This window comes from Leptopilina heterotoma, unplaced genomic scaffold (assembly GCF_015476425.1).
Source record: "Leptopilina heterotoma isolate Lh14 unplaced genomic scaffold, ASM1547642v1 Lhet_107, whole genome shotgun sequence".
In the NCBI taxonomy this organism is placed as follows: Eukaryota; Metazoa; Arthropoda; class Insecta; order Hymenoptera; family Figitidae; genus Leptopilina; species Leptopilina heterotoma.
Genome location: NW_025110824.1, coordinates 607,253 through 633,827, shown reverse-complemented (window position 1 = coordinate 633,827; position 26,575 = coordinate 607,253). Strand labels below are relative to the sequence as shown.

The following is a 26,575-nucleotide window of genomic DNA, read 5'->3' as shown; positions in this document are numbered from 1 at the left end:
ATTTCTACACTTTGACGTAATATTACGTCGCACGATCTGTACAATTACATGGCGAATGTAATTTTCTTAAGGCGCTTGCACACTTCCAAATTTTTAGGCGACACTGTAAAAAAATCTGCTGTAAATTTACTATGTCCGACGTTGGAAAGTTTGGTCACTATGTCCGACGTGGTATTTTTACACGCCGACTGTAATCTACATAACCTGCAAATATTTTTTGAAATAATATTTTCAGTCGTAACTTTTTGTATTTATGAAATATAGCCCAAAACTTTTTGTTATATTATTATTTACTTATAAATTAGCATATACTTTCTATAAATGTACATTATATACACTTTTTTAGAGTTATTTATAAAAACTTGAAAATTTTTTGAAAATCTTAAAGGAATAAGAAAATTACATTCGCCATGTAATTGTACAGATCGTGCGACGTAATATTACGTCAAAGTGTAGAAATACACGCAATGTAAAAATACCACGTCGGACATAGTGATCAAATTTTCCTACGTCGGACGTAGTAAATTTACACAAAACTATTAAATTACATAGTCGTAAAGTAGTTTTACTATTTTTAATAATTTTACATTATACGACTATGTAATTTAATAGTTTTGTGTAAATTTACTACGTCCGACGTAGGAAAATTTGATCACTATGTCCGACGTGGTATTTTTACATTGCGTGTATTTCTACACTTTGACGTAATATTACGTCGCACGATCTGTACAATTACATGGCGAATGTAATTTTCTTATTCCTTTAAAATTTTCAAAAAATTTTCAAGTTTTTATAAATAACTCTAAAAAAGTGTATATAATGTACATTTATAGAAAGTATATGCTAATTTATAAGTAAATAATAATATTACAAAAAGTTTTGGGCTATATTTCATAAATACAAAAAGTTACGACTGAAAATATTATTTCAAAAAATATTTGCAGGTTATGTAGATTACAGTCGGCGTGTAAAAATACCACCCCACTGACACGAGCAGTTGTTAAAAAGTAAGCTAAACGTGACTGACGACCACTAGGGGCGCTAGTAGAAAATGAGGCCTAGGTACATAAATGTGATTGGTTGTTTGAAATTTCTATGATTATGGACAACCTAAATAACCAATCACATTCATGTACCTAGGCCTCATTTTTTACTAGCGCCCCTAGTGGTCCCAGTCACCTCTCACCACACTTTTTGTATTGGAATTACAGGTAAGTTCTCAAATGCGCCACTGGACAAATGCGCCACCGGTCAAATGCGCCACGGATCAATTGCGCCACTGGACAAAAGCCCCACATTTGTCATATTTGAGGAAAGTGAAAAGTTTGTTCGAGAGATGGAGCTAGGTGTTCTTGGTGTAGAAATTTGTCAAGTGAATTCAATTTATTGTCAATTTCGCTCCGTATAGTGAAAATAAATTTAAGTGAATGGTTAATTAAATGGAAATTAATTAATTGTTCTATATCAATTGCGGATAACATTTTTTTAAGTAAGTTGCTGTTTTTATTTTATATTAATAATAATAATAATAAATATTATTATTATTGTTTAAAGAAATGTGGAAATTTTTTTTAATAACTAATTTATGAAACATTTTATTTTTAAATCGTTTTTATTTATATTTTTTCTTTGGAATAATTTAATAATTGCTTTAATTTAATAATAAGATTTCTTGATATTTTCAAAAGATCTCTATTTTTATAGAATTATGTATTTTAATTAAATAACGAGATTAAGAATTCTTTGTTGTATTATAGTTAATTTTACTTACCTAATTATAAATTAATTGCCTTTATTTTAAATTTAGAAAGTACTTAAGTTTTCTTGAAGACTAATAAAGTATAATTTATTAACAATTGTAATATTGAATATAATTTTCTAATATGAATTTCATGTTTAATTAATTTTTTAAATTATATAACGTAAAAGTTTTTCTGAATTCACGTTTATAGTTTTAGAAATGATAAGACTTCTTACAAAGTTTCAAATATTACGGAAGTTTAGAAAAATTATTCCAATTTTTATTTTATAATTAATGGTATTTTTTTTATATTAAAAACAGTAATATTTTAAAAAGTAATATTTTTTTGGAAACGTTTAATATATAAAAAAAGCAGGCTTCGCACTGACGTACTAAAATCTATACTATTTACTCCTTTTTTTGTCAAATTTCTGACACTAAAAGCTACTTTTTTACAAATTACATTAGTTTCAATCCTCTAATAATTGAAAAAAAAATTATTCTTAATGAATTTTTTGTGATTCGAAAATGAAAATTTATAATTGTTATTGAAAATTCTTTTAAACAATTGTAAATTGAAGAATGTTCGCAATATTTTTAAAAGATTAAATTACCATGTATTGATGCGCAAAACTCCAAGGATTAATTTAAAAAAAGACAAATCAGTAATCTCCAATATTATAGAAATTGTGTAGAATTTTCTGCCAAAATGCAGCCGAAAATCGACTTTTAATCTTAAAAATCCGCTTGAAAGCGTGAAGTTTCTAACAAAACAAGAGAAGATCTTATTTATATATTCATTTGCAATTTTATTTTTCCTGGAACTCGAGTCGATTTTTGTCTGCATTTTGGCATTAAAATAATTTTTTTGCCAATAAATTTATATTCTTAATTTTATTACAATTTTTATACTCACTTTTTAATTTTTCTATAGTTATTAATATAATCTTTCTACAATTTTTCTATAATTTTTCTATAGAATAATGCAATTTGTAATTGTTTTTGTTTATTATTTTTGAGAGATAGGATAGATATTAATTTCGCAATAATAGAGGGGTAAATAATATTCAATACCATTGTCAAATAACACAGGCACACAAAAAAATAAAAAAGTCAAAACTCAGAGGTTACACCCCCCTATCCCCATGTTTTTGGGGAGTAGGGTGTCTATTCCTATGTTTTTTGGGTCGCTAACACCAAAAAAGACTACCAAAAACAAATTCTTCCCTCCCTTAACCCCCTACAACCCCCTTAACAACCCCAGGGTGAGGGGTCGAAATTCGAATTTTCGCGAAAAGTCGATTGCGGTGTCTAAACCTACGTTTTTTGGGTCGCTGAAACCAAAAAAGACTACCAAAATCAAATCCTTTCCACCCTCAACCCCCTACAACCCCCTTCAATAATTTTTGATAATTAATATTTAATTTTCAATTTCCCAAAAATCGGTCCGTTTTATTTTAAAAAAATTATTGCAGGGGATAGTAGTAGTCAGAAATTTGACAAAAAAAGGAGTAAATAGTATAGATTTTAGTACGTCAGTGCGAAGCCTGCTTTTTATATATTAAACGTTTCCAAAAAAATATTACTTTTTAAAATATTACTGTTTTTAATATAAAAAAATACCATTAATTATAAAATAAAAATTGGAATAATTTTTCTAAACTTCCGTAATATTTGAAACTTTGTAAGAAGTCTTATAATTTCTAAAAGTATGAACGTGAATTCAGAAAAACTTTTACGTTATATAATTTAAAAAATTAATTAAATATGAAATTCATATTAGAAAATTATATTCAATATTACAATTGTTAATAAATTATATTTTATTAGTCTTCAAGAAAACTTAAGTACTTTCTAAATTTAAAATAAAGGAAATTAATTTATAATTAGGTAAGTAAAATTAACTATAATACAACAAAGAATTCTTAATCTCGTTATTTAATTAAAATACATAATTCTATAAAAATAAAGATATTTTGAAAATATCAAGAAATCTTATTATTAAATTAAAGCAATTATTAAATTATTCCAAAGAAAAAATATAAATAAAAACGATTTAAAAATAAAATGTTTCATAAATTAGTTATTAAAAAAAATTTCCACATTTCTTTAAACAATAATAATAATATTTATTATTATTATTAATATAAAATAAAAACAGCAACTTACTTAAAAAATGTTATCCGCAATTGATATAGAACAATTAATTAATTTCCATTTAATTAACCATTCACTTAAATTTATTTTCACTATACGGAGCGAAATTGACAATAAATTGAATTCACTTGACAAATTTCTACACCAAGAACACCTAGCTCCATCTCTCGAACAAACTTTTCACTTTCCTCAAATATGACAAATGTGGGGCTTTTGTCCAGTGGCGCATTTGACTTGGCATCGCCAAGTCGTCGAATGATGATCAAATAGTCGAATGCCAAGTAATCGAATGGACAAAACGTCGAATGCTAAAAACATCGAGAATCTATCGGCATTTAGTCGAATGCTTAAAACATCGAATTGTCAATACGTCGAATGTCCAAAAACTCTGCGTTTGTCTGCGAATGACTGCGTTGCGTTGATTTTAGCATGTGTTGCTGTCATGTCCCAACTTCGATAATCGGGATTTTTGATTATTAAAAATGATGGGAATTTTATGCTGCTAGAACACTAAAGTGTACCCTGTAAATAGGAGGGAGATTCAACTTCTACTTCAAATGATAACAACAGAAATACTTTTAACTTGTTACTTTAATGAACATTAAGGGAAAAAGGTTACAAATTTGAGCCGAAGGATTACAACATGTAATCGGTCTGAGTGCTCAGAGATATCTGTCGAGATGAGATCCTGTGGTCCATGGGTCCCCATAGGACCCTGCGCGCGTTGAGTAGAGGGGATGACTACCCCTTCCTTTGAACTTCCCTGTGACCAATACAACCCTGACGGAGTGTTATTTTACAAGTTATTTACACATTCATACTATTTATTCATTATTTAAATTTAACATTAACAATATATGAAGTTAATTAATATTTGTTTCGTTAATTACCAAATATATAATAATCGGTTTCAGTTAAATTCATTCGGAGTATTATAATTACATTTTGCATCTGTATATTTAATTACCATAGAATTATGGTAACTTTGAATTACTAATAAGATATTACAATAAACGTAGATAATTTGTTATTATTTGTTATTATTATTATTATTATTATTATTTAATTAATTAATAAATTCTGTACATGTGATTATAACTTTTATCATTAATTAAGAGTATCTAATTATTTAACTAGTAATGAAATGATAAACAGTAATCAATTTATAATCGTTGTTTTATAAAATTGTTAGTGACATACATAGAATTAAAGATATGAAATTCATATCAAATTTGAATATTGTAATTAAATAGAAAACTCATTTCTTTTTCTTATATACGAACGATGAGTCATAGGTTTTTCCTGACGGTACAATACCCTTTTTTTTATACCGGGGACTCGAGTAAGGCCCGAGTCCCACGGTCCCTTTTTTTATTGCTACCACATGTTTGGGTTTTCCCAACGGTTTCGAAGTTCGGAAAGATGTATTTCTCAAAAGGCTATTTTTTTATAGAAATAAACTCTGTTTCTTTTCAATTCTAATTTTTTTGTGTCCTACGTGACATTTGCCTCATTTTCGCAGACTATTTCAACATCTGTAATTTTAACTATTATTCCTTTTCAAAAAGCAGCACATGTTTGGTTGCCATTCTATTTCGTTCTTTAGATTTTTTTGCATGTGATAAAATTCTTTACGGGAATAAGCAAATAAATGCATGTGTTTTTATTTTACATTAAAATTCAATTATTATATTGATATTAATTTTGAATCTTAGCGCTATTACCTAGTTTCTTCCGTACGAAGAGTTACGTAGTGTTTTTCCCTAGCGGAGAATTACGTGAATTTAGGCCTGCCGTCACAGTTGCTATAGCAACCGACGCAGACGCAGAGTTTTTAAAACCTATTGGAGAAAGGCCTTTAAGGCGGTTCCAGACAGGAAGGAAGAGTAAGGAGACCGAACTCTGTGTAGAAAGCGCTTTAAAAATCTCAGAGAAATATGCACGAAAAGTGCCAGGCTCACTGCGTTCTAGTCGACCTCCAATTAAGTTGATCATGCGCATAAGCTGTGTTGTGTCTCTGTTTCTCGTAAAAATTGTGCGAGTGAGATGTAAGATCTAATGTTTACATTTAGCCGGTCTTAGTGAGATACATACATAATTATACAATACATTTCGTTTTAATAATTATTTATTTATTTTATTTAAAAAATGTCGTGTTGTCTGCCAGGATGTAAAGAAAGAAAAAGAGTCTAAAAACATTAGTCTCTTCTATACCTTGGAGTGCGGAATCCAAGGTATCTGTAGGCAGATTTCCCAAAATTCCCTAAGCAAAAAAAAAAAAAAAAAAAACTAGAACACAGTGAGTCTGGCACTTTTTGTGCATATTTCTCAGACATTTGTAGAAGCAGAGTTTGGTCTCCTTACTCTTCCTTCCTGGTTCCAGAATAGGTGCAAAAGGCAAGGTGGAAGTACAAGTGCAAGTGCGAACCAATGCTAATGTATAGGAATCGCACTTGCACTTGTACTTCCACCTTGCCTTTTGCACCTATTCTGGAACCGCCTTTACAACGCAACGCAAAACGCTGCCATGGGACTGCGGCCTTACTACAAACGCTTGATTTTTTTCTCCGTGTAGGCGCTGTAGTCGGAACAGTGTGACGAGCGACTATTATCTCGCTCGAGTATTTCTCGATTAATCGAGATGTGTTTAAAATGTCGCGGCAAAATATAATATTAATTATATTTTGATTAAAGCCTTGAGATTGAATTGAACTTAGCATCGTATTTTTACAAACATACCTTAAAATAAGAATGTATTCAAAAACATTCTTATGTTAAAGATATGAATGAAAAGAAGAATTAAGAAATAGCCGTAGGGATTTCCAAGCAATATGTTCTTCTAATAAAATTATAAAATTTAGTCTAAGACTCAAAAACACATTTCCAGTAATAAGGAAATGGAATTTCCTGTCAACTAAAAAAACAACGTTTTCTAGAAATTCAATAGAGTTGTAAACCGTAGGTAAAGAAGGCGTCATAAAAATATGCGAACCAATTTCTTAAGATGACCCTTTTTTAGGCAGAGCAATAAAATCACATCTGCCTGCAAAATTCGTTATATCCTTTTAGGCCAGTCGGTGAGTACAAAAAGTGCACATAAGTGCAACCTAAAAAGTCGAAGCAGTTTCTTGTAGTTTGAGGGCCCCAAATAAGAGCCCCATAGTTTGCACCACATTTCCGGTTGCGAAAAATGGTGTAAACAATCGCCAAAGTTCGAAAAACATGGTTTTTGATGACTGTTGCTTCCGGTTAAATTTTAGGGGAAAAAGTTGTGATTGAAAGTTATAGAGCTTGGAAATAGCTTTCAAATGATTGGTCGCAAGTTAAAAAAGCTTAATTAGTTTAGTTGCAAATGAATTTAAACCATTAAAAATAGCACTTTTTTAATTGTTTAATAACTTTGTTAATAATTATCGAATTTGTTTCTAAGTTCCCAGAAATATTCCCCTTACGAGGCTGAATAAATCCCAAAAAAAATCAACTTGATCGGGTAAATAGTTTATGCATAATTCCATTTGTTAACTAAAAACATATAATTTTTCAACGGAATTTCCCCACTTTTGGACCTGCGAATTTCGTTTTTTTTTTCTTGGAGAGTACAGTTAAGGAGTCTTACTTTAATTCCATTTAAATGGGAAATTGATTTTTTTTATTTAAGTGCATAATAATAGACGTTAAAAAAGGGTATGTTTTTTTGACATAAACAAATGGAATAACTCGGCCAATTTTCACTTTATCGATTTCGTGTAAAGGGCATTTGATTTCATTTGTTTTCACAAAACTTTTCCAAAAAAAAATCCAATCTAACTTCAAGAGGTGGAGAGTTAACTTTTTTTTAAAAAAAAATTCCTGACAAGTTAATTATTAATGTTTTTTATTGAAATTCGCACCACTTACAGTTTGATACATGTATTTTATGTAAAAAAATTAAACATAAGGTTTTGTGCATTTATTTTTAATTTATAACAAGTAAAAGTAAATGTATCCATTTTTCATCCTCTGAACGGCGGAGTGGGGGTACTCGGAGGAGCGTGATTCTTGCCGCCACAACTGAATTCAGCCGTTCAAATTTGCAAAAATGGTCATAACTTCGTTAATTATTTACCGATTTTTATCTTTCTTTTTTTAATTTGATGTATTTTTTTACGCTGAATCCAAAAATAATTTTATATGTTTTCAAAATACAATATTTTTAATAATAAAAAAGAAAATTTATTTTAACAACAAATTTTTAATTATTATTTATCATATTTGCCAAAAAATTCTTTTCGTACATATAATTCCATTGAATTTAAAATAATATTATGACATAAAAAAAATAAAATTATTTACTTATAAGTGTGTAGCATTGTTGTATTGATAGTTGAACAGGCGTGCATATGTGAACCTGATGCTACAAGCTTATATATAATTAATTTTAATTTTTTTATGTCATAATATTATTTTAAATTCAATGGAATTATATGTACGAAAAGAATTTTTTGTCAAATATAATAAATAATAATTAAAAATTTGTTGTTAAAAATTTTTTCTTTTTTATTATTAAAAATATTGTAATTTGAAAACATATAAAATCATTTTTGGATTCGGCGTAAAAAAATACATCAAATTAAAAAAAGAAAGATAAAAATCGGTAAATAATTAACGAAGTTATGACCATTTTTGCAAATTTGAACGGCTGAATTCAGTTGTGGCGGCAAGAATCACGCTCCTCCGAGTACCCCCACTCCGCCGTTCAGAGGTTGAAAAATGGATACATTTACTTTTACTTGTTATAAATTAAAAATAAATGCACAAAACCTTATGTTTAATTTTTTTACATAAAATACATGTATTAAACTGTAAGTGGTGCGAATTTCAATAAAAAACATTAATAATTAACTTGACAGGAATTTTTTTTTTTAAAAAAAGTTAACTCTCTACCTTTTGAAGTTAGATTGGATTTTTTTTTTGGAAAAGTTTTGTGAAAACAAATAAAATCAAATGCCCTTTACACGAAATCGATAAAGTGAAAATTGGCCGAGTTATTCCATTTGTTTATGTCAAAAAAACATACCCTTTTTTAACGTCTATTATTATGCACTTAAATAAAAAAAATCAATTTCCCATTTAAATGGAATTAAAGTAAGACTCCTTAACTGTACTCTCCAAGAAAAAAAAAACGAAATTCGCAGGTCCAAAAGTGGGGAAATTCCGTTGAAAAATTATATGTTTTTAGTTAACAAATGGAATTATGCATAAACTATTTACCCGATCAAGTTGATTTTTTTTGGGATTTATTCAGCCTCGTAAGGGGAATATTTCTGGGAACTTAGAAACAAATTCGATAATTATTAACAAAGTTATTAAACAATTAAAAAAGTGCTATTTTTAATGGTTTAAATTCATTTGCAACTAGACTAATTAAGCTTTTTTAACTTGCGACCAATCATTTGAAAGCTATTTCCAAGCTCTATAACTTTCAATCACAACTTTTTCCCCTAAAATTTAACCGGAAGCAACAGTCATCGAAAAACCATGTTTTTCGAACTTTGGCGATTGTTTACACCATTTTTCGCAACCGGAAATGTGGTGCAAACTATGGGGCTCTTATTTGGGGCCCTCAAACTACAAGAAACTGCTTTGACTTTTCAGGTTGCACTTATGTGCACTTTTTGCACTCACCGACTGGCCTATTTTTCTCATGAAAAAGGGACGTTTTGGAAATCCCACATTTGGCACTTTTTTCTGATAAATAAATATGAATTGATTTCATTTATAATTTCTATAATAATTAAAATAATTATTGTAATTAAATTAATGTTAGATATTTTGATATTGTACTAACTTCTATTCCAAATTATACTTTACTAATTAATATCAAAACAACTACTTTATTTCTTATTGTTATTAACTAACAAATGTTGAATGTGTATATATGCGTGTGTGATGTGCAGATGTATATATGCACATGAGTATGTTTACATATTAGAAATTATGTATATATTATATTATCTTCATGTTATATTCTTTATTTACAATATAATTATAATGTGTAAGACACTTCACACATTTAAATGTGGTGTAATTGTAATTTAGATTCATTAATCATAAATTGAGCAATTTATTATAAATATAGAAAAAGTATGATGAGTGAATATAGTATGTATAAGAGATACTGGGTCAGAATTCGTGAAATTTTCACAGAAAATAAAAAGTATTTGGGTCAGTCCATTATATTTCACCTGAAGCCGTTGCGGCCTATTTTTAAAAAAATCTCATAATTTGTAAAAATGATGTTTAATATCCATAGAATTCATTTTTGAGAATTATTTTATAAAATTTTTTGAATTTAACTTAGAATTTTAATTTTTAAATTGAGTTGGACAGAAAAAAGGTTAGATTGACAGTTATGTAAATTTAATAAAAAAAGCATGGAAATAATTTAGATAATAGAAATTTCTTGAATGATATTTGTTAAAAATGAGCTAATTTACTTGTATAAATAGATTATTATGTAAACATACTCAAAATAATAGATAAAAATTGATTTTAAAACTTAACTATGAAATGTCAAAAGTCACTACATTTAAATTACATTTTTCTAAAAAGTTTATAAATATAAAAAAATTTATTTCTATTTAATGTAAAGTATTTTCAATGTACTTTCATAATATGTGCTAACTTTTTAATGTTATAATATAGAAATATGAAAAATTTTACCTTTAATATTGAGTGTTTCATGATTTTTAGTGATTTTAATCACTTATTTCTTCTCAGGTGCAAGACTAAAAAATCCAATTTTTGTCTTAATATTTAAGTTTGACCTTCTTTTCCATTCTATTAAATTTTGGTGATGGAGAACAAGCTACTTTGTAGTTTTATTCATGTTTAAAAAATCTGCTTCCAAAAGCGAGTTTGTTGGTTAAAATGCAGGTAATTTTATAACACTGAAGTTGGCTATCTCAATAGTCATGCAAAAATCTACTTGCATTTTAACCAACAAATTCGTTTTTTCAGTAGATTTTTTAAACTAAATTTAAACTGAAAAGTAGCTCGTTCTCCATCACCAAAATTTAATGGAATGGAAAAGAAGTTCAAACTTAAATATTAAGACAAAAATTGGATTTTTTAGTCTTGCACCTGAGAAGAAATAAGTAATTAAAATCACGGAAAATCATGAAACACCCTGTAAAAAAAAAAGTATTGGGAGGTACGGGATTCCGTATTGCAAGTGCCAACCTGCCAATGCGGTATTCGCGAAATACCGCATTGGGTGTCGTGGTGAATACGGAAATCAAGGGGTCCCAATGCGGTGCAAGTTTTAAGCTTTAAAAAAAACGAAAATACGTGACAGGAGGAAATAATTAGTGTCAGTGCAGAAATATGCGAGTTAAAAGAATGAGAAAATAATAATAGTGAGTGTAAAAATGAAATTTTAAGAAAAAAAGGTAAGTTGAACTGTCAAATATGGGCCCAATGCGGCATAGGCTGCTTTCAATGCGGTACACAATCGGTACATAGTGCAAGTCGCCAGTAGAGGGCAGAAGCAAGCAGAGCGAATCGAGCGAACACAGTGGCCCAGCTGACATATGATTTGCATTACATTACTTTCCAATTTTTTATTTTATAACCACGTTTCTGCATGAATCTAAACAATATTTTCGATTATTGTAATTTAGAAGATGCTTACCAATTGTACGTTGGCAGATTTAGTGAAAAGTGTCTGTGTACGGAGACAAATGTGTTAGAAAATGTTTGTTTACCTATTTCACGCCATTCAAACCAGTCAAAGTTGCTTTTGCTGTGGCGCATTGAAATCAGCCTATGCCGCATTGGGCCCATATTTGACAGTTCAACTTACCTTTTTTTCTTAAAATTTCATTTTCACACTCACTATTATTATTTTCTCATTCCTTTAACTCGCATATTTCTCCACTGACACTAATTATTTCCTCCTGTCACGTATTTTCGTTTTTTTAAAGCTTAAAACTGGCACCGCATTGGGACCCCTTGATTTCCGTATTCACCACGACACCCAATGCGGTATTTCGCGAATACCGCATTGGCAGGTTGGCACTTGCAATACGGAATCCCGTACCTCCCAATACTTTTTTTTTTACAGGGCACTCAATGTTAAAGGTAAAATTTTTCCTATTTCTATATTATAAAATTAAAATGTTAGCACATATTATGAAAGTAAATTGAAAATACTTTACATTAAATAGTAATACATTTTTTAATATTTATAAACTTTTTAGAAAAATGTAATTAAAATGTAGTGACTTTTGACATTTCATAGGTAAATTTTAAAATCAATTTTTATCTATTATTTTGAGTATGTTTACATAATAATCTATTTATACAAGTAAATTAGCTCATTTTTAACAAATATCATTCAAGAAATTTCTATTATCTAAATTATTCCCATGCTTTTTTATTAAATTTTCATAACTGTCAATATAACCTTTTTTCTGTCCAACTCAATTTAAAAATTAAAATTCTAAGTTAAATTCAAAAAATTTTATAAAATAATTCTCAAAAATGAATTCTATGGATATTCAACATCATTTTTACAAATTATGAGATTTTTTAAAAAATAGGCCGCAACGGCTTCAGGTAAAATATAATGCACGGAAAAAAAAGTACGTGAATTTTTCATTGACTCGGTACTTGACTTTTGGATACGACACAAAATACTAAAAACAGTCTAGTACTTTTGCATGAGAGTTTCAAAAGCAGTCAATGAAAATTTCTAGTACCTTGCTTGAGAATTTCATTGACTTTCAAAAAAACTGTAAAATAAAAAAAATAATTTCCACTTGTTCACAGCGTTTTTCTGAAATTCACTCATTCATTCACATATTTGGATAATTAATCACACAAACAAAGAACAATTATTGTATCACTTTTCGACGTTCGTCAACACTTATGAACTAACCTATAACACACACATATATTCGCGTATAACTTAAATATAAACACACACTTAACACTTAAAAGTACGTATCGAATTGTTCTTATATACCACATGGTGAAATTTTTCACGACTTCTGAGACATACTATTTCACTGAAAACTGAGACTTACATAACATTCTGTTTTGTGAGAAACACAAAACAAAAAATATTTTTTTGAAAGTCAATTCTTGAAGACAAATATATATTAACACTATTTGTTTTTCATAAAATAATAGTATATTCACATCTGAGATTAACACAAACGGAAACAGACGATCAGCTGGCATTTACCTTGGGTAGAAACGCACAACGCACACTGCGCATGCTCTACAGAATTTTCAAGCGCAGTCAACTACCCAGGCGCGAAGTGACGCCGAGTTCAGGCTTTATAAAGATTGGCCGAGCATTGGTCAACATTGATTGAGCATGAGTGAATCAGCGAGAGCAGGACCACCCCTGTCCGTCTTTCCCAGAAAGTAGTCAGCTTAGTGGTTTGCACTTTAATGTGCAAAAAAGTTTCTCGAGATGGCGCAGTACTCACTACTCGTCAGCAATATTCGTTACCTCATTCATTGTTGTATTTGTTGTGTTGAAATCGGTTAGAAATCTCAACTAAATTTTATAAAAAAATGTGAAAGTAAAAAAAGTATTAACATTAAAAACTATTTTAATGTTGTAAAAAGAGCATATTGTTTAAAAAGTGAAAATGTTTTTAATAAGTAGCCGGCAAAGCTTGCCTTAGTTTAAAAATTTTAAAAAAAGTTTAAAACTTTTAAATTTTTATTTAATATTATATTTTTTATTCATTGTATACGTTCATGTTTGTTTTTGTCTTGAGTAAAATTTCATCTCAAATAATAAATAAAAAAATGGATTAAAGTTAACCCTCCGTCACACACCTAGGGAGGGATTCCCTCTACGGTTTCAGTATTTTTTAAATAACTTTTGTTTTCCTCATTGCAAAATAAAATCAGTTTCTATACCTTTCGACAATTTACTCCTCAACACATTTCTAAAAAAACATTTAGTTTAAACATAATTAATATTTAATTATGAAGCTTCAAAGCCAGAAGAAACTCGAAAAAGTGAGGTTATGTTAAATAAAAAAATCAAGTTTTAAAAACATTTTTTGTTCCACTGTTGGTTGATGACAAAATTATATTATAAATATAATTAAAATAAATTGTTTAATGATTTTTTTGCTTATTTGTTAATGTTACATTATTTTTACATGTCGAGTGGAATTTCTTTGAAGATGTGCATTCGTGTAATTAATTTTTATTTATGAGACCGAAAATTAATTTGATTAATTTTATAATTTAGAATAATTTACTACATATTTGTAAGTTTGTGTTAAAACTAAATTTTTGTTGATTCCTTTGTTTATGTTGTAATGTTGCTTATTTTACAATGTGGTGAGCGATTCCCTCTGAACGTGTGTAAGGTCGGAATATTTTCTCATGTGTGTGACGGAGGGTTAGTGCTATTTATATTATCTAAATTTGTTTTCTTTATTTTAAATATACTATTTATCTATGACTTTCCTTTAACTTTTATTATAAATCAGTTTATCTGATAATTTAAACGATTTAAACGAAAGTCATCAGTTTATTGTACAACACATTTATGTATTTTCATACTAATTATTCAATTGTTCTATCATCTTTTATGAGTTAAAAATACAATATTATTTCTTATCGTGTATTTTTAACATCACTAACAACAAGATTTCATTATAAAAACAAATAATTTATTCGTTTCTATGATATTTTTCTATTGCTTTAGTGAATTTTGAGCGAGTGTTGAGAACAGCGCCATCACGTGTTACTTTTTGGCACATGAAAACGCAAACCACTAAGCTGACATATTTTTCCTTCAAAATACATAGGAGTCGGACTGGGGTGGCAGGACTGATCGAAGCTTTAATGTAACACCGATTCCAGACTGCAGCGCGAGCCTTGATTCAGCATTGGACATCAATGCTCAATCAATGCTGCGGACGCCTAATGCAGGACTGAAACAAGACTGCTTCCACTGTTCCCAAATTTACTCGTTTCTCACGTTTATTCAATATAATGTGAATATATGAATTATTAATAATAATAATAAATATTATTGTTATTATTTTAATTCATGTGCGTAATGATAATAAGTTATTATTTGTAATAATTATATTATTTTCATATAAATAAGAATATATGTATATTACTAACAATAAATATCATTTGAATAGTAATTTTAAAAAAATAATTTTAGTAAAAAAAGACAATTTTTCTGTTAATCGTTACATTTTTTTCTTGATTTTTAACAGACTTTTAACATTATTTATAAACATGTTCACATTTTTTATTCACAACACAACACACAATTTTATTATTTTATGTAAACGCTTATAACAAAGAATGAAAAATATTCGCTCGCATGTGGGATCGAAACTCACGCACCCCGCCCCCCTAACGCATACCGGAAGTTCTCAACGCACGCATTTAAACCGCTCGGCCACAGAAGGCTGGAAGGCTTCTCGCCTAATCTACTATATCAATGCCAGTGCCGTCACTCAGTATGGGACACCAATGTTCGTCCCATGCTCGATTCAAGACTCGGTCAATCTTGTTACAATATTCAGTTCCTTTATTGCCGTGTGCACTGTACAATATTAAATATAAATATTTATAAATTATTTAATATTAAAATATTTCTTCTGATAATTTTATAAGTTAAATTATATATTATTTTTTTTCTCGCACAGTGTCAAATTATTATTTTCAAAGTTCAAGAGTTTCGTTTATCTGTAAAATTTTCAGTGAAAAAAATGTTCATTAGGTAGTAGTAAATATTTATGCCTAGTAGTTTTACACTAGGATTAACTGTTTACTGAATATTATCAAAAATATATTTTTCGTCAAACGCGCGCGACTAAACACAAATAACCTTGAGACTTTACAGCGCGACGTTGCGATTGTCGTGCTCCCACCATCCCATCTACTCAATACACTCCCCGCCTGTGACGTCATGAGGGGAAAGCATTGAGTAGATGGGATGGTGGGAACACGACAATCGCAACGTCTCAAGGTTATTTGTGTTTAGTCGCGCGCGTTTGACGAAAAATATATTTTTGATAATATTCAGTAAACAGTTAAACCTAGTGTAAAACTACTATAGGCATAAATATTTATTACTACCTAATGAGCATTTTTTTCACTGAAAATTTTTCAGATAAAGGAAACTCTTGAACTTTGAAATAATAATTTGACTCTGTGCAAGAAAAAAAATAATATATAATAATTTAACTTTATTGATATGAATCTTATGTAATTAATATAAATATTATACACTAAATAAATATTAATATTTATTTACCAATTGATATCTTAATAACAATAATAATAATACTTATTATATTATTTAATAATAATTAATAATAATAATTTTTAAATAGTATAAAAAATTACTAAAAATTATCAGAAATAATATTTTAATATTAAATAATTTATAAGTATTTATATCTAATATTGTTAAGTGTACACGGTAATAAATAAACTATCAAGATTGATTCAAGCTTGAATAAAGACTGGATGTTGAAGCTCCACTGACGAAGATTGACCGAGTGTTAAATCGAGCATGGGACGAACATTGGTGTCCCATGCTGAACCAATATTGAGTGACAATGATATAAAGACTGCTTCAACTCTGGGTTACCCACGCTGGGCGTTCAAGACTCAGTCAAGTTTCAACCCATCGTCAGCACTGGTCTTTCGCGCCTGGGTAATCTTTCACGTACTTTATAAAACTGAATAAATGACTTTTCGTTAAAATTTAAAAAACACTGTTGCCCATACTAGTACTAAAATAACTCTAGGACTTTTCTATATTTTCTAATAAAAAGTATATGATACAGCCTTGTACTTTGTGTGGACTGACCCTATTTTTTTTAAATCGAAATGTTGAAAGAACATTTCTATTTGGCCTTAAGAATGTGTCCACAAAAAAACAGAAAAAAAAATTATTTTTTATAAAAGTTATTGCAAAATTAATTTTTTAGCAACTTTTTAAACAAAATTTTATTTCTCCTAAATGAATGAACCGATTTAAATGAATCAAGCGGGAATATAAAGGGGATAAAATATACTTTCGTTTAGAATTAGAAAATTTTCAAAAAGTTTATTTTTTAATAATTATTTAATAAATTTTTTATAAACAATTAATTTTTTTTAATGTTCTACGCCTTTTAAAAATTTGAAAAAAATATTAACATACACTTAAAACTATAAGAAATTAAAATCCGTTGAGAAAATTTTGGAGCGACAATTATTTTAAAAGTTATAAACAAATTATATTGAACGGAGATGCGATTTTGATGATTTTCAGAATTAAAACATTATTTTTAACTACGAAATGAACAAAACACTGCCAAATTAAAATTTTTATTCAACCATAAAAATTGATAAAAATGATCAAAAACTAAGTTCAGCGTTGATGCACAACACCGCGCCAATATAATTTGTTTATAACTTTTAAAATAATTGTCGCTCCAAAATTTTCTAAACGGATTTTGATTTCTTATAGTTTTAAGTGTATGTTAATATTTTTTTCAAATTTTTAAAAGGCGTAGAACATTAAAAAAAATTAATTGTTTATAAAAAATTTATTAAATAATTATTAAAAAATAAACTTTTTGAAAATTTTCTAATTCTAAACGAAAGTATATTTTATCCCCTTTATATTCCCGCTTGATTCATTTAAATCGGTTCATTCATTTAGGAGAAATAAAATTTTGTTTAAAAAGTTGCAAAAAAATTAATTTTGCAATAACTTTTATAAAAAATAATTTTTTTTTCTGTTTTTTGGTGGACACATTCTTAAGGCCAAATAGAAATGTTCTTTCAACATTTCGATTTAAAAAAAATACTTTTTATTTTCTGTGAAAATTTCACGAATTCTGACCCTACTCTTTTATGTATGTATAGAATTCACAGTGTCGTGCCTTAAAAGTGTTAGTGTCTCGATGTTGAATACATATCCAACAAGAGTGCGCGTGAGTCTCGTTTAGACCTTTCTACTGCCCTGCGTTTAAAAAAATTATTAAAATGGATAGGATTTGATAGAATTTTCTTCCTTCAATCCTTGAAATTCGAATCCAATTTAATCAAATATTAAAAATCCAATCCACTTCTATCCAAAGTAGAAAATTAAATTCATTCCTATCATAAGTTTTGATGTATTATCTATCAAAGTTAATAATATACTAAAATTCAATATTTTACTATCAAGAGTTTGGATACAAATTCTATCAAATTCTATGAATCAAAAAATCTTATAATTTTCTATCCATGAGTTTTGATTGAATACCTATCAAATTCTTTCCAAATGAAAATTTAATATTTCTCTATCCAAGATTTGGATACAAATTCTATCAAATTTTATGAGTCGAAAATTCTTATAGTTTTCTATCCATGAGTTTTGATTAAATACCTATCAAATTCTTTCCAAATGAAAATTTAATATTTCTCTATCCAAGATTTGGATACAAATTCTATCAAATTTTATGAGTCGAAAATTCTTATAGTTTTCTATCCATGAGTTTTGATTGAATACCTATCAAATTCTTTCCAAATGAAAATTTAATATTTCTCTATCCAAGATTTGGATACAAATTCTATCAAATTCTATGAGTCGAAAAATCTTATAATTTTCTATCTATGAGTTTTGATTGAATACCTATCAAATTCTTTCAACATGAAAATACTATATTTCTCTATCAAAGATTTGGATACATTTTCTACCAAATCCTATTATCTGAAACGTCTTATAACTTTCTATCTATGAGTTTTGATGGAACACCTATTAAATTCCTTCCACATGAAATTTCACTTGTCATGTCAAATTAAAAATCAACAAGCTTGAGTTTGGATCTTGAATAATGTCATCTTGGTTTAATTTTATTCGGGGATGCATTCTATTTGGAATTTAAAGAGTTTGATTAATCGGGAATTGGAATTCATAAAATTGTCATTTTCGCCAATAGTTATTTTTGCAAAAAATTATTATTGCAAATTTACATTTTTACAAATATTTATTTTACTAAACTGTTATTTTGCAAATTTGTTATTTTTGCAAACTTGCATTCTTCGCAATTGACAGTTTTACAAATTGTTAGATACTTTTGCTAATTGTTATTTTTTTGTTTTGCAAAACTGCTCTGTTATGAATCATTATTTCTGCTAATTGTTGTTTTGCAAATTTTATTTTTGCAAATTTGCATTTCTGGAATTGATATTTTTATGAATTTGTTACAGTTGCTATTTGTAATTTTGCCAATAGTAGGGTCAGACCGGCTAAACTGTGTTAAAAAATTTTCTCAATTTCATGCAATTTCATATGTAAAAATTCATTGTGTCACGTTTAGTGGAGACCCCCCCTCCCCCCAAAAACGTGACATCATTTGTGAACGCTCCCGTACATAACGAATTTTTTTATTAAAAACGCGCGCCAACTCCATAGTGGGAAAAAGTTGATTGTTGTGGAAAATTCAGTCTATAGAGGTCACAAATATTATTTGTTTTTAATAATTTTTTTTTAAATGAAAGTTTGTAAAATTGCGCACCGATCTGTGGCGGTAGAATTTTGAAAACTGTTAACAAATATTTTTTATTTAACAACATATATGAACAAAAGAGGAAAAAATTTCCAAAATATTAGTTAACAAATGCGTAGCAATAATATTTTTTAAAGTTAAGATATCAGATTTAATCTGATTGGTGCACAATTTTATAAACTTTCATTTAAAAAAATTTATTAAAAACAAATAATATTTGTAACTTCTAGACTGAATTTTCCACGACAATCAAATTTTTCCCATTGTGGAGTGGACGCGCGTTTTTAATAAAAAATTCGTTAGGTACATTCCAAATTGAAAATACCAAAATTGTTTATTAGGAGCTTCAAGAAAAGACTACTGAGTATACTTCCTATGAGTTTTATTGCATTTGGAGGGGTAGAGAACACAAAAATAATTCAAATTGTTTATAAAATTGTTATTAAAAATAGGGAATTTTTAAATTTACAATCATGCAAATATTTTCTTTTAAAAGAGTGAACAATTTTGTGTAATCAGTGTAAATTTTATTAATTTATGGTAAACGACTTTTGAGTTATTAATTTTTTTTAAAGTTTGTAATATTTTGTTAATGCAAAAAAATAACAAAAATTTCAAAAAACGATTAAAAGTGTTTTATTGTTTTGTTGTGAACTACAGAGTTTCATAAAAGTTTTAATATTTTAGAAAATCATTGAAATTTTTTTAACACAGTTGAGCTGGGCTGACCCAGTCATTTTGCGAATTTTAATTTTTACGAATTTTCTGTTTTTTATTTCGCTTAATGTTATTTTTTGCAAATATTTGCAAAAAATTACAAAGCGGTCAAATGACATTTGAGCAGAAACTTATTAAATATTTAATTAATATTTTTAACATAATAGCATATATTGCAAATCTATATAAATATTTTAATTTCTGCTTGTATTTTTTAGGTACTTACAAAAATTATAATATTTTACATAAACTTACGTTTTTCAAAGTTGCAGTTTATATAGACAGGTCGAAAAATATTTCTCACGTCGATTCGATAGCCGCGGTCGTTAAGCGTTTAGATAGATAGGTCATAGGTGCGGGGTTCGATTCCCATAGGGTACAAGTTTTAATTTAATTCCTCCAGTTTAATTTAGAATGTTTGTATGTTTGGAGTGTGCTAAGAATATAATGTTACTAATGGTCATAAGAATCTTTTATTATTTTTTCCACAAATTTTTTTTTAAAACTATGTTTTCAATCGGATACAATGGGAAAGAACTTTTTGTTATTTTTTGATACAGGATTTGATAGAATTTAAATCAAAAAATCTTATTGGATTGGAAACAATTTTTAATAATCAATTTTGATAGAATTTGATAGGACTTTCTTCGTAATCAGTGTGACAACGCATGGGACAATTTTCGGATAGACAAAGTATTGATTTGGATAGACTTTCTATTAAAATTATGTGATAGAAACTGATTGTAATTGTTGAAAATTTTTGATTCAGAAACAGGCTTGAAATGGAAAGAAATTTTTTTCTTTCCATTTCCATCAAATTTTTTAAACAGGGTGTACAGATCTCAATGTAATTTTGTGAGGAAATCCCTCACGGTGTGTTATAATTTATGAAGATATTATAGATTAAATATAAATACATTTATTTATATGGAGCTGTATTCAATTAAAAGTCTAATCGCTAGTGAAGACGCATAAATTTTATGGTTATTCTTAGTTTACTGGAACCAAAGGAATTACTGAAATCAGACAGATAAGGAATTTCTCAACCTACATCGAATTCAATTTTTCAACGTAAAATATTAATTCAAACTCCATCGAACAAAGGTACAGTCGTTCCTTTATTTACATAACCAAACAAACACTCAAAGTCACCTTACAAACATATCCTTTCACTTCCTCTTGGGTTAAGTATTACTATTGTCAGAGATATACTTGTTGTAGTTAATTGTAGAAATGAAATGAAATAATCATTACATCTACTCAAAATATTCTCTGATAAATTAGACAAAAACTTAAAACTAAAATTGCTTTCCATTTGAAACTCCAAATAACTTTATTTTTTAATTTTTATTACCCATCTAATTAAATTAAAATCTATACCCATAGAGGAAGATTTTATTTTATAATTTTTTCTTCCATATACACATTTTTACAACCAAATAAACATTAATACATTTATTATTACTTAAATCAAACTTTTTAGTTAATTCTCTAACTTTTGCATTAATAAAGTGAATTTATGATTGGAACGACTCTGACTAGATTGTACTATGTGCTTTTTTCTTAAATTGTTTTGAGAAATTTAAAAATTTTAACTGACACGGGCTTTACTCAATTTTGTCCTTGATTGTTTTCTTTTTCTTTTGTTTTTCATTTGAGTGAATTTTTGTTTGTTTATTTTATTTTCCTGTTGCTCTATGTATTAATTCTGTTTGACTAAGGAAATTATTCGGCATCCGAGGCCATTTTATAAATTAGTATACTCTCAAAGAATTTTTTTTTTTAGAGCAGTATGGCCCCTTCACCTATGAAGAAGGCGTCTAATCCGGATTCACAGATCACTTCAAGAAAAGTGAATGCTCCACGGCTACTTAATAAGGGAAGAGGTTCTATCTTAAAGCATCACTTGGATCGGAACTCTCGCAAACCAGGAGTCTCAGGACATTTGGGTATATCTAATACAAATACGACTGTGACTAATACCAACATACAAAATAAATCCAGAAAGACTACGATTCCTCCCGCAGTTTTCGTCAAGCGAGAGCCACCTTCTCCTTTGTTGAGTACCGAGACATTTGAAATTAATTACTCTGATCAACCCTCAACTTCTCAAAATCAAATGGATAATTCTAATAGTATACAACCTCCCCTATCTTATCTGACTTAACAGTTACAACGGACACAACTAACGCTTCTGACGCTTCTTCCAACATCATTTCTATTCCTATTCCTACTCCACCTCCACTTCCTCCTCCGTATGCACTTCTTTGGATCAACAAAAACCGCACTGATGAGGCAAGATATAGTGAATCATCAACACCACCTTTTATCATACTTGTGGAAGCCACTACTCAGGGCAGAAAGGTCGGTAAATATAATCGCGTTGCTTTTGCCGACTATCTGGAGTCTGATGTGGTTAGTGATCCCCACAGAATTATATTATCCAATGGTTTAAATCAGCTCAGAGTCACTTCATCCAGTTGGCTCTTAGCTAATCAATTATTAAATTCGGTGGACATTCGTGATAAGGGCTATAAACTGTACATACCAATGTCATTGGTCAGTAGAAAGACTCTTGCCCATGACGTTGACCTTGAACTGTCTCCACTCTCTATTAGTACTAAACTGACACAGGAAACTCTTGACATTATCATCTCAATCAGACGTAGGACTAGGGTCGAGGGTGGTATTTCGGATGTGGTTGAATTTATATTCCAAGGTGTAACTTTTCCTGAATCTATACTTATATCAAGGGCCTCTTTCAATCTCACACTGGTCGTCACCCCTCCAAAGAGGTGCTTCAAGTGTCAGAGGTTTAGACACTTTGCAACTCAATGTAGATCTACGCATCCTACGTGTGAATATTGTGCAGAATCACATGAAAAAAAGAAATGTCCTAATCACTTGAGACCTTCACTCTGTTCCAATTGCTCTGAATCACATCAGGCATCATCTCGTGAATGTAACTTTTACAAGTATGAATATTCTATAATGAAATATAGACTCATACATAACATTGGTTACGAACAAGCGGAGGCCTTGCTTTTGCGTCAGGGAATTCTAAAACCGGGCTACGAAATCATTTGGGATAACGAAATAAATAATAATCTATCAAACCCTATGAATTCATCTGGTTCGGTTACTCTCTCTGTTGATCCTACTCACACGTCTAACACTGTTACCAACTCAGAACAATTGAACAATGATAATAATTCTTCTGCCTCAACACAAAATCATAGTAATATGTCGGTTGAGGATGCCGAATAAATATAATACACATAAATTGCTAGAGTTTAATAAGTCAATAATTTATTTTACTCAATATAAATTAAAGTTCGTTTGATTAACTCCTTATTTACAATAAATCAAACGTTAATATATTCAACTCGTGTTTAACTAATGGTACTTAATTATTTGCGTTAGTTTATTTGTCTAATTATTTGATTTTCTGTTCCATTTATTTTAATTTGTTTATTTATTTATTTGTTTATTTAGATATTATTTTGTTTATTTTCTTCTGTTTTTTTTTGTTTTAACATTATTGAAATTACTATTAATTATTATTGATCAATTGAATTGTTAATTATTATAAATTTGTAGGGGAGAGTGGTCCTAAGTTGGCCGTGGGCCTAAGTTTTTGTGGTATGATATATTGATAAACCATGATATAATTTATGGACCTAATTATAATCTAAGATTCTTCTACGCATTGTGAGGACAATAATATTGTTTTTGACCAAAAAAATTTGATTTTTCTTGTTTTTTCGAGAGCAGCTACAAGAGATAAATAGTTAAAAATTTCTAAATAAGTGTATGCGCTAGTTCCTTTATTTAATGTTGTAATAAGAGGTTCTGTTGATTTTTTAAATAAATTTTTTTTATTAGCATAATAATTTGAAACTTGTAAAAATCTACAGTGGTCCTAAGTTGGCCACCTATTGTTTTTGTTTGTTTTTATTTATGTTTTATTTCTTTTCTGTGTTTTTTATCACGAGAAAGACCGTAAAAGTGTAACGTAGGAATTAAACAAAGACAAAAAACAAAAAAAATGGTTTAAAAAACATTAGAAAAAATGAAGTACAAAAACGCCTGTCTCTACAGCCATCCACCACTGTAAATAAATGAAATAAAATATTGCTTCATTTTCTAAACAAAAATAGTTAAATAATGCGTTTTTATTCTCCTAAATGTATCAAATTTGTAAAATTTCTGCGTAATTGAAAAGAATATGCATTTCTTCCTTATACTCAAGCGAAAAAAAGTGGTGGCCAACTTAGGACCAGGGGGTGGCCAACTTAAAACCGCTATTTCTGAAATGTCCAAAATGCAGCTTTTCACGATTTATTGTATTAAGACTACAAAAGTCATTCTATAACGTTCTAAATACCACAAAATTATAGCAAAACGATCTCTGAACACTAATATATACTTGCCGAAGTGATTAAATTTCATTTTGTTACTATTTTCGACCAATTTGCTTAGGCGGCCAACTTAGGACCACTCTCCCCTATAATAGTAATAATATTAATAATAACAATGATAATATTGTTTTGGTATAATGGTATTATTATAAGATAGTAATAATATTGTAGTGCGATGATGTAATGATTGTTATAATTATTACAATTGTTACGATTGTGAACTATAAATTATTATTGTTGAATTGTTATTGATTATTGTTAATTATTATTATCTTCTGTTTTTTGTTTATTTGCTTCTTTTTCTTATTTTAATAACTTATAATTATTATTATTTTTTTATTTTTTATTTTACTTAATTTTTCTTTTTTTCCCTCTTTTTTCTTTCTTTCTTTCTTTTCTCGATTCTTTATTGTTCTGTCTGTTTGTTTGCTTGTTTGTCCTTTTTCCTCTTTTCTTTCTTTCAATGTTCTGTTCTCGGTTTGAGACTTATAGAATGTTTTGACCGTATTGATGAGACCTACAACAACTCTTATAGATGATCGATCATTTTATAACTATACTTTGACTTATGTAAGGTTTGTGATTTTATAAAACTGACTAATTAATGTTTGAACAATTAGAGAATTTTGAATGTATAGGTCAATAAGTGATATAACTGGGTTGCTGAGGGTCTTGTAAAATTAAATATAGGCCAATTAACTTATCAGGAAATCATGTCTCAAGCAAGAACAACACATAAAAACTTAACCCTAATTTTGTGGAATGCCAGGAGTATAATTCCAAAGAGAGCGGACCTTGAAGCACTAATATGATCACTTAATCCTGACATAGTTGCTATCACTGAAACTTGGCTCTCCTCAGGGGCTGTTCTAGAAATACCTCACTTTGTCACCATACGGCAAGACAGACCAAATGGTAGAGGAGGTGGGGTGGCTTTGTTGATTAGGAGGGAAATACAATATTTAATAACTAATTCTTTCACACATTACACACTCAATCAACAACTGGACATCGTATCGATCTCCTTACATACATTATTTGGTCCAACACAAATAACTTGCATATATGCCCCTCCAGGTGGTGACATACCTCCAGCTTCCTGGAATGAGATTTTTGATTTGCTACCCATTCGGTCTAATCACATCTTCTGTGGAGATTTTAATGCTCTTCACACCTCATGGGGGGATAGGGTGACAAACTTGAGAGGTTCTTCCTTGGAAACGTTTACTCTGGAAAGAGATTTATTTGTTACAAACTTTTCTGCTCCGACGAGGTTTCAGGATGCTAACGTGGTGGGTAATAATCTGGATTTGATCTTTTGCTCTGCCCCTGTCCTAAAAAATTCAGAGACAAAAGTACTGGATGACACATTCTCCTCAGATCATTTTCCCGTATTACCTAAAGCGGATATTATTCCAGGAACGATACCTCCATCTAGTAGTCGTTTCTGCTTGAAAAATCTTCAGTGGGCAAACTTTCAAACGCACATGGAGCAACAGACTCTTGATTTGACAAATTCCCTTATGAATGACTCCTCTCCAGTAGTTGCTTATGACCTTTTTATTGATCTTCTTAAAAAGGGACTCTTGGAACATGATGCTTTTATACCCACAAAGGGATCTCTCAAATCGACTCCAAAGCCCCTCTGGTGGAACCCAAAATGTGACGAGATTTTGGAGCAGAGAAGAAGCAACTATAGGTGGTACCAGTCGAATCAATCGGCTTTGAATAGGCTAGAGTTCAAAAGAAGAGAATCCGAAATAAAGCATGCTCTTAGAAATCAAAAATCCTTGGCATTTCGTTCCTTCTGCGAAAAAATTTCTCCCTCAAGAGGCATGACGTCTGTTTGGCGTACCTTGAGGGCTCTGACTTCTCGTTCTGGGAGATTTCATACCAACAAATCTACTTCCTCGGACTCCCCCGAATTGTTAAAATTTCAAGATGAATTAATCCAAGATAACATTCCTCCAGTACATATTCCGTTCCTTCCTTTTTCACAAACCATA

At 29.2% G+C, this 26,575-nt stretch overlaps 1 protein-coding gene across 1 annotated transcript in view; it reads left to right on the top strand.

Moving 5' to 3' along the window:
- Positions 1-1,145: 1,145 nt before the first annotated feature.
- LOC122502296 overlaps positions 1,146-26,575 on the top strand; it is a 52,437-nt gene continuing 27,007 nt past the window's right edge. Inside the window, exon 1 of the mRNA XM_043612270.1 lies at positions 1,146-1,357. The gene's annotated coding sequence lies outside the window, so the exon portion shown is untranslated. The remainder of the gene's footprint in view (positions 1,358-26,575) is intronic.